Below are 12,959 nucleotides of genomic sequence, written 5' to 3' on the forward strand. Positions count from 1 at the left end.
ACTCTTTACTTGGACAGACACATACTAGTTATCTTGGACCTCGTAATTAAGCCTACCAACCTGGAGTGAAACAAATTTTGAGTATCTGGCTCGTACACTCAGATATCAAAAATAAAAAGCAATACTATTCACCTAAGATGAGTTTGTACTACTTAGTCTTTGAAATTAAGGGAAAAGATGACAGATACTTAACCTCATGTAATATATATATATATAAACGTCTACTGTTATACTAATAAAGGGTACAGATCTCTGCACATGGTTATGAGGGTATTTAGGGGTTGTAGTAAGGATGTAAAGGAGAGGGCATATAAGTCTCTGGTAAGACCCCCACTAGAGTATGGTTCCAGTGTATGGGACCCTCACCAGGATTACTTGATTCAAGAACTGGAAAAAATCCAAAGAAAAGTAGCTCGATTTGTTCTGGGTGATTTCCGACAAAAGAGTTGCGTTACAAAAATGTTGCAAAGTCTGGACTGGGAAGATTTGGGAGAAAGGAGTCGAGCTGTTCGATTAAGTGGTATGTTCCGAGCTGTCAGTGGAGAGATGGCGTGGGAGGACATCAGTACACGAATAAGTTTGAGTGGTGTCTTTAAAAGTAGGAAAGATCACAATATGAAGATAAAGTTGGAATTCAAGAGGACAAATTGGGGCAAATATTCGTTTATAGGAAGGGGAGTTAGGTATTGGAATAACTTACCAAGAGAAATGTTCAATAATTTTCCAATTTCTTTGCAATCATTTAAGAAAAGGCTAGGAAAACAACAGATAGGGAATCTGCACCTGGGCGACTGCCCTAAATGCAGATCAGTAATGAGTCATTGATTGATTGATTGATTGATTGATTGATTGATTGATTGATTGATTGATTGATTGATTGATTGATTGATTGATTGATTGATTGATTGATTGATAAATAATCTCTATCAAATATTGTCAACACTCATTGCTTACCATCTACTGTATGTATATGTGTACTTTAAAATAATGTTTAAATTGTTTGTCATCATTGCATTGTTAATTCAATCTCACACGCAAGCATTGCCTATGTAGGGTTCGCTAGTTTCTTTTTAATATATAATATATAAGTCAAATGTGCACATAGCTGTGAATAATATGAAGTGTACTACTACCGCTACTTTATTACATAATGTTTCTTAATAATAATAATAATGTTATTTGTTTTACGTCCCACTAACTACTTTTTAAGGTCTTCGGAGACGCCGAGGTGCCGGAATTTAGTCCCGCAGGAGTTCTTTTACGTGCCAGTAAATCTACCGACACGGGGCTGTCGTATTTGAGCACCTTCAAATACCACCGGACTGAGCCAGGATCGAACCTGCCAAGTTGGGGTTAGAAGGCCAGCGCCTTAACCGTCTGAGCCACTCAGCCCGGCATATAATGTTTCTTAACCCTAGAACCACAACCCTAGAACCCTAGTATTAAACCGATTCTGCCCATGCGCCTCTAAGATCAAGGAAGCTGATGCTTCCAGTACCTTCAGTGCCTGACACGTTCTTGAAACGAGTGGTTGCATTATTTTCTCCCGCTATTTATATTCAAAGTTATAGGCCCTTGGGTCGCATATGACCCCACGTTGTGAGTTGTGTAAAGTATTCGTCTGTGGAGAACTGTTCGTAGTGGAGTGTTTTAGTGGTAAAGTTATCAAACAATGGCACTGTACAAAGACTTTTTTTGCAAATTTTTTACGTCGCACCGACACAGATAGGTCTTACGGCGACGATGGGACAGGAAAGGCCTAGGAATGGGAAGGTAGCGGCCGTGGCCTTAATTAAGGAACAGCCCCAACATTTGCCTGGTGTTAAAATGGGAAACCACGCAAAACCATCTGCACGACTGCCGACAGTGGAATTCGAATTCACTATCTCCCGGAAAAAACTCACAGCTGCGCGTTCCTAACCGCACGGCCAACTCGCCCGGTGGTATAAAAACTGGTAAAAGACGGAAAATTATCAAACGCTCAGATTTCCTGACCAATCTTGCCCTAGGACTATCTGAAGAGCATATAACGACTAGAATGGTAAACAAGAGGCTTCCAAGGCAACTCAGAAATGACATTCACAAAGTACTTGGTTATGAGGAGGAGCACAGTGACGTTACTGCGCCAATTGGGTGACGTCATGGACGATGTGTTTTTTGTCCTGGAACCAGGGACCGAAAAGGTGTAGCAACTTGCTGTTCCTGCTCTAAAAGCCTATGTGCAGAACATAGGAATAATGTCTGTGAATACTGCAAGCCATAAGATAGTGATTACTCACCGTAGAAAATGTCAAAGATCAAAACCAAGAAAAGGAACTTACTTTTGATAACAGAGATACCTACATCATATTGTGTGGTAATACGGTTAATTACTTTCTTATTTGAACTTAACTTGCAAAAATATAAGTGATTTATTTATTTTAAGGTAAATATTGCGAAGATATAAACAATAATACACTAAATATTGACGTAAACAAGTGCTTAATATTCAAACCAACAAAAGAACGCACTTTTAATTAAATTGTTCTGTAAACAATATTACTTGACATTTTGGTAAATGTCTTTATGTTTTGAACTTAATATACTCAAATGTAAGTAATTTCCTTATTTCAAATTGAAATAAATGTTATTCAATGCCTAAATAATTTGTTAAATATAGGGCCGTGGGTGACTCCACGTTGTGATTCTAGTTCCAAGAAATGAACGTTGTGGTACTAGGGTTAACTAACCAACAAATCAAAATTAAAACAATATACAGTGGAGCTAAGGTAGGAACGTCAGCCATCAAAATAATGCAAAGTTAACGCAGTTGCCAAAAGAGCCATTTTATACAGCTCATCTTCATTGGCTACTTATTTTAAATATTGAGAAATCTGTAGAATTCATGTAGGAAAAATAAGTTAGTATTAAATACTTTGTTCCTCCTCTTCTTATTTTTCTCCTCTTGGCTAGGGTTACCATACGTCCATCATTTTTTTTTTTTTTTTTTTTTTTTTTTTACAATTTGCTTTACGTCGTATCAACACAGATAGGTCTTATTGCGACGATGGGATAGGAAAGAGCTAGGAATGGAAAATGGAAAAGAAGCGGCCGTGGCCTTAAGGTACAGCCCCGGCATTTGCCTGATATGAAAATGGGAAACCACGGAAAACCATGTTCAGGGCTGCCGACAGTGGGATTCGAACCCACTATCTCCCGAATACTGGATACTGGGCGCGCTTTAGCGACTACAGCTATCGAGCTCGGTAAATAGAAGTACGATGTGGTTAAACAATAAAGAGTCATTTGGTATTTGACTACACACATAGAAAGTAAGACATTAAATAGAACTACACATACACATTGAGTGCCAGACTGACGAATGCGCGCGGCAAGCGGGTGAATCATACCTCCTTGTCCATAACCTTGGCAAAAATTTACCCCTGATACCCTTCCTTTGAACACACAACACATGCCAGATGTGCAATTACTATCTGATGGCACAACACTGCGCGAAGCCCCGAGCTTGGAGGGGAAAGTAGGAAAAGGAAGGTTGTGGAGGGGGTAACTACTGGTGTGCTACTGGGAGTGAAATGGAGCCTTGTCACCCTTACGTGGTCGCCAGAGACCGATGTGAACACTCCGGTAGCAACTGGAGAAGCGAACGTTACTCCCTTATCGCTCACGGTGCAGCACGCGGACATAGCTGCGTACAAAACTCATTTAATGCGCAACTAAAGTTTTGTGCCATCTATATACGAGGGCAGATCAGAAAATAAGTTGCACTTCCCAGTTATGGCGATTTATTACACCACCTATACAACAGCAACACGACTATAACGACATACACTGTAACGTCACTTCTCCACATAGTTTCCAAGAGACTCCAAACATTTCTGCGAACGCACAACCAACTTGTTGATGCCGGATGCATAGAAATTTCCTCCAGCGTTCTGCAACCACTCGGAGACAGCGGCCTTCACCTTCTCATCGGTCTGGAAACCTCGATCACTGAGCTCCGTTTTGAGCTTACCGAACAGATGTAAGTCACATGGCGTTAGGTCGGGACTGTAGGGTGGATGTTGCCAGACCTCCCACTTGAAAGGCTGCAGCAGTTCTCTCGTTTGGCGGGCCTTGCGAGGTGTTGCATTATCGTGCAACAAAATCACACCGCGGCTCAATTTCCCCCGGCGCTTCTCTTTAATCGCTTTACGCAACCGGTGCAACGTTTGATAATACGACGCCGCGTTGGTCGTCGTTCCTTTCGGCATGAATTCCACGTGCAGCAAACCCTCCATGTCAAAGAACACTGTCGCCATAACCTTACCGGCTGAAGGTTGAACCTTGGCCTTCTTTCGTTGTGGTGATGAGGGGTTCACCCATTCCATTGATGTTCGCTTCGTTTCGGGGCTGAAGTGGTGGACCCACGTTTCGTCGCCTGCGTCGATTCGCCGCAGAAACCCGTTGCCGTCTGCGGCATAGCGTTGCAAAAATGCCAGGGACGATTGGAAACGTTGTCCCTTGTGCGCATCGGCGAGAAGACATGGGACCCATTTTTGACACAGCTTACGATATCCAAGGTCCTCGTGAACAATGGCGAACACACTGCCATACGACATGTTCAGCTGCGTCGCGATTTCTCTCAGTTTAATGCGCTAGTTATGTCTAATGATCGCATTCACACTGATGACCTTTGCACGGGTCATGGACGTTGCAGGCCTGCCTTCGCGATGGTTGTCCGTGATATCCGTGCGTCCGGTTTCGAACTGCTGACACCACTTTACGATACCTTGCCGGGAAATGGCACGCTCCCTATACACAGCACTAATTTCACGATGAATGTCTGTGCAATTCTTCCTTTTGGCCCATATGAATCGGATTGTCGCACACACCACATATTTGGAGTGAACGTCCAGTTGACGCACCAATGCATTTGGCCGCTATTCACACGATACTAGACGAGACACCACAGCGACCTGCCTAACAGACGTGTGGGCAGTGTCTGTCCCTTTCTCCGCAGTGCACACGATAGCGACACACAGCGCGCTGCTGCGGCACGTTAGTGCAACTAACCTTTTGATCCACCTACGTATATAAAATAAGAGTTTTGTCTGTACATTGCTCAGAATTTAAAAATAATGGCATTCCTGTATCAGTTGTGTCCACAGAAATAAGGAAATGCACTTTTTACTTTTCCGTAATTTCTGTCTGTGTCTGTCTGCACGTACAGGCATCACGAGAAAATGACTTGAGAATTTAATGAAAATCGGTATGCAGAGTTGGGGAATAAGTCGCTACAATCTAGGCCATAAATAATTTTATTCATCCTGACTGAAATGGTAGTTTAGGGGAAGGCCTAAAATTTAATTATCATATATTCACGTTATTAGTGGTCGTATCTTAATGAAAATCGGTATGCAAAGTCGGAGAATAAGTAGCCATAATCTAAATCATAAATAATTTTATTCACGCTGAATGAAATGGTAGTTTAGGGGAAGGCCTAAAACTTAATTATCAAATGTTTATACTATTAATAGTCGTATCATAACGAAAATCAGTAGGTGACGTCGGGGAAATAGTCGCTACAATCTAGGCCATAAATAATTGTATTAACGCTAAGGGAAATGATAAGTTTAGTGGAAGGCCTAAAATGGAATTTTCAAATATTTGTTATTAGTGGTCCAATCTTAATGAAAATTGGTATAGAAAGTCGGGGAATAACTCGCTATAATCTAGGCTATAAATATTTTTTTTCGCACTGAGTGAAATGGTAGTTTAGGCGAAGGCCTAAAATTTAATTGCCAAATAATTATTATTAGTGGTCGTATCGATAAATACTACCTAGGTACATAACTAAAGTAATATAGTATCGGTATTACATTTCCGATCATTTATGTCTTATACATTGTTACCGTACCGCCTACAATCACAGAGATATGCATGAATTTGGATTTTTGTTACAAAGTCCATATCAGCGCCGAGTCACGAGAAAATGGGTAAAAAGGATTTAATGAAAATCCGTATGTAAAGTCGGAGAATAAGGAACTACAGTCTACGCTATAAATAATTTTATAAGACACCCTACTGTCACAGAATCGGAAGAAAACTAAACGTGAAGGCCTACAATAGAGAAAGCTCATACAATTTATCAACAATAACATTACATTGACTATTGTTTTTTATTATGTGCTTTGTGTCTTTTATTGCCACTCAACACTGATAGGATTACTCCTGCATACCGAGTATTTTCTTTTAATTTGCCTTTTAATTTGCGACACAGATAGGTTTTATGGCACGATGGGATAGGAAAGGGTTAGAAGCAGTGTTGCCAACTTAGCGGATTTTCCGCTAAATTTGGCGGAATCAGAAGACTGTCGGCGGAGAAATATATAATTTAGCGGACAGCGGATTTTTTTTGGCGGAATTCTAGATTTATTATAGCGGAATTCAGTGTTTTATCCATTTTACGTTTTTTTTAAATTTGTACTCCAGTCTGTCTCCGAGCTATTCCGTATTTCTTGTCAGGAGCTAGCAATCACATGAGGAAAACACGTTATTTGTATTTGATGTTATGAGATCATGGTATCATAAATTTGTAATGCGTGGGGTATGGGTACTTATCTCTTTTTTTTTTTTTTTTGCTAGGGGCTTTACGTCGCACCGACACAGATAGGTCTTATGGCGACGATGGGATAGGAAATGCCTAGGAGTTGGAAGGAAGCGGCCGTGGTCTTAATTAAGGTACAGCTCCAGCATTTGCCTGGTGTGAAAATTGGAAACCACGGAAAACCATCTTCAGGGCTGCCGATAGTGGGATTCGAACCTACTATCTCCCGGATGCATGCTCACAGCCGCGCACCTCTACGCGTACGGCCAACTCGCCCGGTACTTATCTCTTCGTTGACGAATGACGACAGATAATGAAACAGAGAGTAGCATTTATTTATGTTATGAAGGAAGACCGTTTGAACTGGCCTGTTCTGTGTGTGGCCAAATACAGTAGAGACACTACACGACACTTACGGATTTCGCCTTGCTAAAATGGGAGACAATTCGACGGTGGCGCTCCTAGTGACTTGACCTGAACAAATCGCGCTAAATTCAAATATCAATGGAAATGTATATACGGAAATGGATAAATAAATTACGTCTAGAAAGAAAGTGGTATTGAGATATTAACTTCGAAGTTGCTAAAGCAATTCTGGATAAATGAATGAAGAATTATTTAAAAGGTTATTATTCAAAGACTGAAATTAGACATATAAACAAGGTGTGAAATGGACTGCTGTGAAATGGCTTGATCTTTCATTTATGCATTACTTTTTTAGCTTTAGCACACCTGCCTGAAATCTTATGGTTGGATTTGTCTTTTTTCCTCATTTAAAAACAATGTATCATCACATTAAGACATTTGTCAATAAAAATATCGGCACATTCCTTACACATATGATGCAATGAATTAACACTTAATAGCTGGACAATTTTCCTCTTAACATGAAGCCTACTAACAGAAAGAAAATCTATAAAATCCCGGCTTTAATCTGAGAAGAGGGATAAAAGAAAGAAAAGTTTGAAAATGTTGTCGATAGTGATGCTTTGAGGAATATTTACGTACAATTAGAGTAAAAATGTAACATACCCTTGGCTGTATAGTCGAGGATTTTTAATTCGCTGGCCTGGAAGTGATCTGAACAGATCTTATAAATATTCGAGACATTGAAAGTGTAAAAGCAATCTACATGAAAAAGGTATTATGTTTGTCCAAATTCACTCCTTCAAGACTATGTCACGAGCTGACAAGAGAACTCTTCTATACAGAAGAACTACGTCACAAACTAATATTGCCGTCTACAGATGCATTCAACCAGTTACAAACAGAGCTGCGAACCAAGAAGGGAGATATTTGGGAAACATTTTACACCACAGAGGCTATGACCAGTACGGACTGGATGAAGGCAAACTATGAACTCAGGCACATAGTGACTAGATTAGCAACACACGGTTTTCATCATCGTGTGTGTGCTAACAAAACTTTCCACACCCCGAGAAAGGAATGTATATGTGTTCTGTGCGAGAAAACTTGCGACTTATATCATGTGATGACGTGTGCTAAAAGACAGATGGGACTAACCAAATTCTGTTTGATGTAATTAGTCATATAAACATATTTTAATGGCCATTGGCTGCAGTAAAATCTTTATTATTATAATTCTTATACAAGCGTAAGGTCCCTTCTTTCTTGTACACTTTATCCAAATCGCTTCTGTGACATTTCACAACCCACAGATCACACCTACAACAACACATCAGTATTGAAGGTTAACTGCTGCACTATACAATAAAATATGCGTATTATATTTTAAGCCCGTTAAAACATGGGTCAAGCAGGTCAGAAGATTATGAAGTACTATAAAAATCTCTGTCACTGGAAGAATATATATGCAAACACAATATTACTTACATGTTCTTGTCACGAGGGAACCTGAAGAACGAGCGCGCATTTTTCTCTACTACGTAATTACTGCAGCCAAACACAGCACATACCTTTCCCCTCATGTTGAGAGGAGATATCAAGGAATGACACACGCTACTATTTAATTATGTCAACTCACTGAAAACGCATAAATAACACCAAAAACTTCACACAAAAATACACGTGCTCTTATGACAGAATCAGTACCGTTCAGGTCTATCCGCTAGAGTGAGCTCCAATAGCTGTCCCTCGATATCTCGCTCAGTGTCGTGTATTGTCTCTACTGTATTTGGTGTGGCCCTTGAGGTAGGGGATTCACCTGGTTTGCACCCGGCACTAAAACGCCTACAAGTTTTAGCTCGCCGGCTCGCAGGCAGGGGGTTAATCCCAGTGAAACTCACAGATCAGGTGAGTGCAGATATTTATTTATTATTATTATTGCTCATTTTTATTGCTCATCATTTGAGATCAGATTTCTTGGCGGAATTTTAGCGGATTTTTAGTACCAATTAGCGGATCTTGAAAATATAAGTTAGCAACACTGGTCGCAACCAATGACATTCGTCGGTGCGCGCGCCAAACGTTAAAGGTCTTTTCTGCTCTGATGGCGTCCGGCTCCATAGCTAAATGGTTAGCGTGCTGGCCTTTGGTCACAGGGGTCCCGGGTTCGATTCCCGGCAGGGTCGGGAATTTTAACCATCATTGGTTAATTTCGTTGGCACTGGGGCTGGGTGTATGTGTCGTCTTCATCATCCTTTCATCCTCATCATGACGCGCAGGTCACCTACGGGTGTCACATCGAAAGACCTGCACCTGGCGAGCCGAACATGTCGTCGGACACTCCCGGCACTAAAAGCCATACGCCATTTCATTTGCTCTGATGGCGGGTGGCCAACATGCTGTTAGGTGAAGTGGGGTGCTTTTTGTAGTATGTCACTACCCAATCAGACAAAAGATCGCCTAGCGGTGGCGCTGAGAACTACTCGGTCGCCCGGGCAGTTTGCCGCGTTCACTTCGCTCTACGCACTGCTGTGTTCCCAAGTAGTGTGCCAGTGTGCGTGTGGGTATTACAAAAAGCTTGTTTGGCAGTTTGTTTTAGGATTATTCTTGTTTTATGAGTAATTCTTGCCGCGTAATTTATTGCATTCTTCGATCAGCATGTTCGTGGCATGTGATGTGACGTTAGTTTTTTTCTATTCTATTGTTTCTATTTGCGTTGTTCTATGTTGTTGTTGTTGTTGTTGTTGTTGTTGTATGTAATAACTGCACTATCTATCTTACAATGGCGAAGAGGAAGGGGATAAGGAGCCAAGGTAGAAAAAATTATCAGCAATATTGTGAATATTTTCAAAAGAAGCAGAAATGAATAGCCCTTTAGTGAGTGTGTATAAAGTGCAGCAGAGTGTCGGAAGCTTGTTAAGTTAGTATGCGAATCGTTTAGCGTATAGTAAAGGATGGCAAAGACAGTACCCAGTCATCTGGTTCCATCTCATTTCAATCACCGCGCAAACGAATCAAAAGGAACTGTATAACAGTGGCGTATGCTGCTGGAATTAAGACATGGTCTACCACTAGACTTAGGTTAGGTACCACTTCTCGATGGTTGGTTTAGTGAACGTAAAGCCTTCAAAGTTTTGAGTTGCAGCCAACGGAGAAGCCTGCTGTGTTGTCAAGGCCTCTTTATAGGCTTCTGCCTCGGCCTCTGCTACTGCCAATGCTCAACCATTGATCAGTGGAGATGGTAGCCTAAGGTTTAGCAAATGAAAGTCCGGCTTTGTGGCTAAATGGATAGCACGTTTGCCTTTGATCCGATGGTCCCGGTTCAGTTTCCAGAATTAACCCCCTCATACTGTTAATTCCTCTGGCTTGGGGAGTTTATGACTCCTACGCCATTCGTTTTATCCCCATTAGGTCAACGCCAAGACTATATAGATGCCATGCCCCATTATTATTATTATTATTATTATTATTATTATTTTACAGCGGTCGTACGCGTCGTTCACTGGTTAATTAGCTTCCTAGGGTTGTGATAGTACATATATCACACCCTCGCACTATATGTAGAAGTGAGATATATTGTCAGTATTCGATTTATTATTATTATTATTATTATTATTATTATTATTATTATTATTATTATTATTATTATCAGTATTTCATTTGTATATTTTGTCATTTACATTTGTAAGCTGGGAGATATTCACATATGTAGGTGAGTAATTTGTTTTGAACAACGAGTGGCAAAAGATTGCTATATTGGACTCTGGTAATTTGTATGACTCATGCGGACATTCCAGTCTGATGAGATGAGCTTGTTGTTGTACTAGGAAAGTTCTATGACTCATGTGAAACACCCGAGAGTTTGTTTATGTCTTGGGAGCAAGAAGTAGTTCAGGGCATGGTCTTGACAAGAGGATCACTCATGATTGGCTGGCAAGGATCAATCTCGGCGAATCATGTGAGACCTGAGGTCTTTATATACGGCGACATCACAGCGGAAGGAACCATAACTGAGACACTGTAACAGAGGGAACCACAGCTGAGACACTGTACGAGAAGGCAGTAGTGCGGACAGACTGTACGGGAAGGAAGTAGTGCTGATAGGCGGTGCTGGAGTGACGCTGCTGCAATATACTGGACTGGACTTCAAACGTTCGTGGAACGTAGTCTTGTTATGTTCGTGGAAAGTGGATGATCGACAAATTGTGGAGTGCTTACGCATTAAGTATTGTAGCACTTGTGGCAAACTGGCATTATATGTTGGTGAAAGCTATTTCAGACTTTCCATAATTTATGTTCAGGATCGACAAGCGTGTGTTGCTGAAATATATATATATAAATATACAACAAGTGTTTAAGTCTGTGAACACAGTATTACGAGGTACAGTATCTGCGTGATGTTATAACTGCCGATTATGAGAATCGGCAAGTCGTATTGATATAGAGACAGTGAAGGGTTCTTATATACATATATGTAAATTGTTCAAGGAACTAACTACAAATGGTGACTTAGTTCACGCTTTCGTTTTCCCGCTGTTTTCATTGTTGTTGTTGTTGTTGTAAATATGGAGTCTTCCAGCAATCTTTTGTTTGTGTATTATATGTGTATTTTGGTGTGTTGATGAGGTGCTCATGCACGGATTTTATTAAGAATATAGTTAGATATTTTAGAATCAGTGGAGTTATTGATGAATCTAGGTGCAGTTCCTACCTATTTAATCGTTTTCAGAAGGTTAGGTAAGGCCTGTAGCAGATGTACCAGTACGCAGCATTATGTACACGCCCTGGGATATAAAGAATTATCATGTTCTATCTAAATTCGAGGGATCCATTCTGGTGAACCCTGACGCCCATACTGCGGACATTTTGGAACTATTTTTATTAATTTAATTTATTTCAAGTATTTCATGAAGTTTTGAGTAATGTTAATGTATTTATAAATTTTATTTATTTATATATTTTTATTCATGATTAAATTTATTTGGTAATCATCAAATTATTACAGGGTGATCAGCGGTGGTGTCAGACCCATGATCACGGGTTCGATTCCAACCAACAAAAGAAAACACTAAACCTGAAAGATGGCATTTCATTTTAACAGATCTACCAATAAAAATAAAATTATATTGCTCCTCTAAAAGAAGCAGTCTCTTCCTACAAGGAAGTAGAAGTAGACGGGAGTGTGGAATACCCGCACTCTAATTATCTATATCATTAAGTCAGAAGTATGATGTGAGGAAGCACATACGATGAGGTAACGCATGGTTGATAGCAGTGGCGATCTGATGGACCGACATCTAGCACACCTATCATCCGGCGGTCCCGCTCTTATCCGATATCCAGCAGCAAGCCGCGTGTGGCAAGTCGAGGGGAGAGGAGCGAGAGTCTGGGCTGCGATATCAGTCTCCTATGCCTTACTCTGAGAAATATGTGCGGTGTTTTTTCTCACTGCTTTCAAGTTTTGTAAATATGCTTACATTATAATGTGCTTTAGACTTCCATCATTCTCAATTGAGATTTGGGCTTCGCTGATAGCTTTGGTATCCCTCAGTATACACCATTGCTGTATAACAAAGGCAATCGACGGATTCCATAAAGATGTAATAAGAAGATAAGAAGAACTCTCCTCAGTTATTACGTAACGGGTGAATACCCGACACTGAACAAATTACGTGGTGATTTAGTTACCTACTTCATTGTGGAGGATACTGAAGTGTGTGGGGTTCAAGTATATATATAAAAAAAAGCAACGACGGAAGATTGTTAATGGAGAGAGCCGATACAGTAACAGCCACAGTAACGTTTTTGACAAAATGCATCTTCTGAGGAATAAGGAAAATTCGCCCCATATATTTGATTTAGATGAGACTTACATTCATCAGAATTACGCTCCAACGAAAATCAGGCGAGATAAAGAGGGTACAGGGGGTTTAAAAGTTCCTATGGGGAAAGGTCGGCGAATTATTGTTTGTCACGTAGGTTCCAGTCATACTGGTTTTCCACAGGA

This window comes from Anabrus simplex, chromosome 5, assembly GCF_040414725.1.
Source record: "Anabrus simplex isolate iqAnaSimp1 chromosome 5, ASM4041472v1, whole genome shotgun sequence".
NCBI classification, from domain to species: domain Eukaryota; kingdom Metazoa; phylum Arthropoda; class Insecta; order Orthoptera; family Tettigoniidae; genus Anabrus; species Anabrus simplex.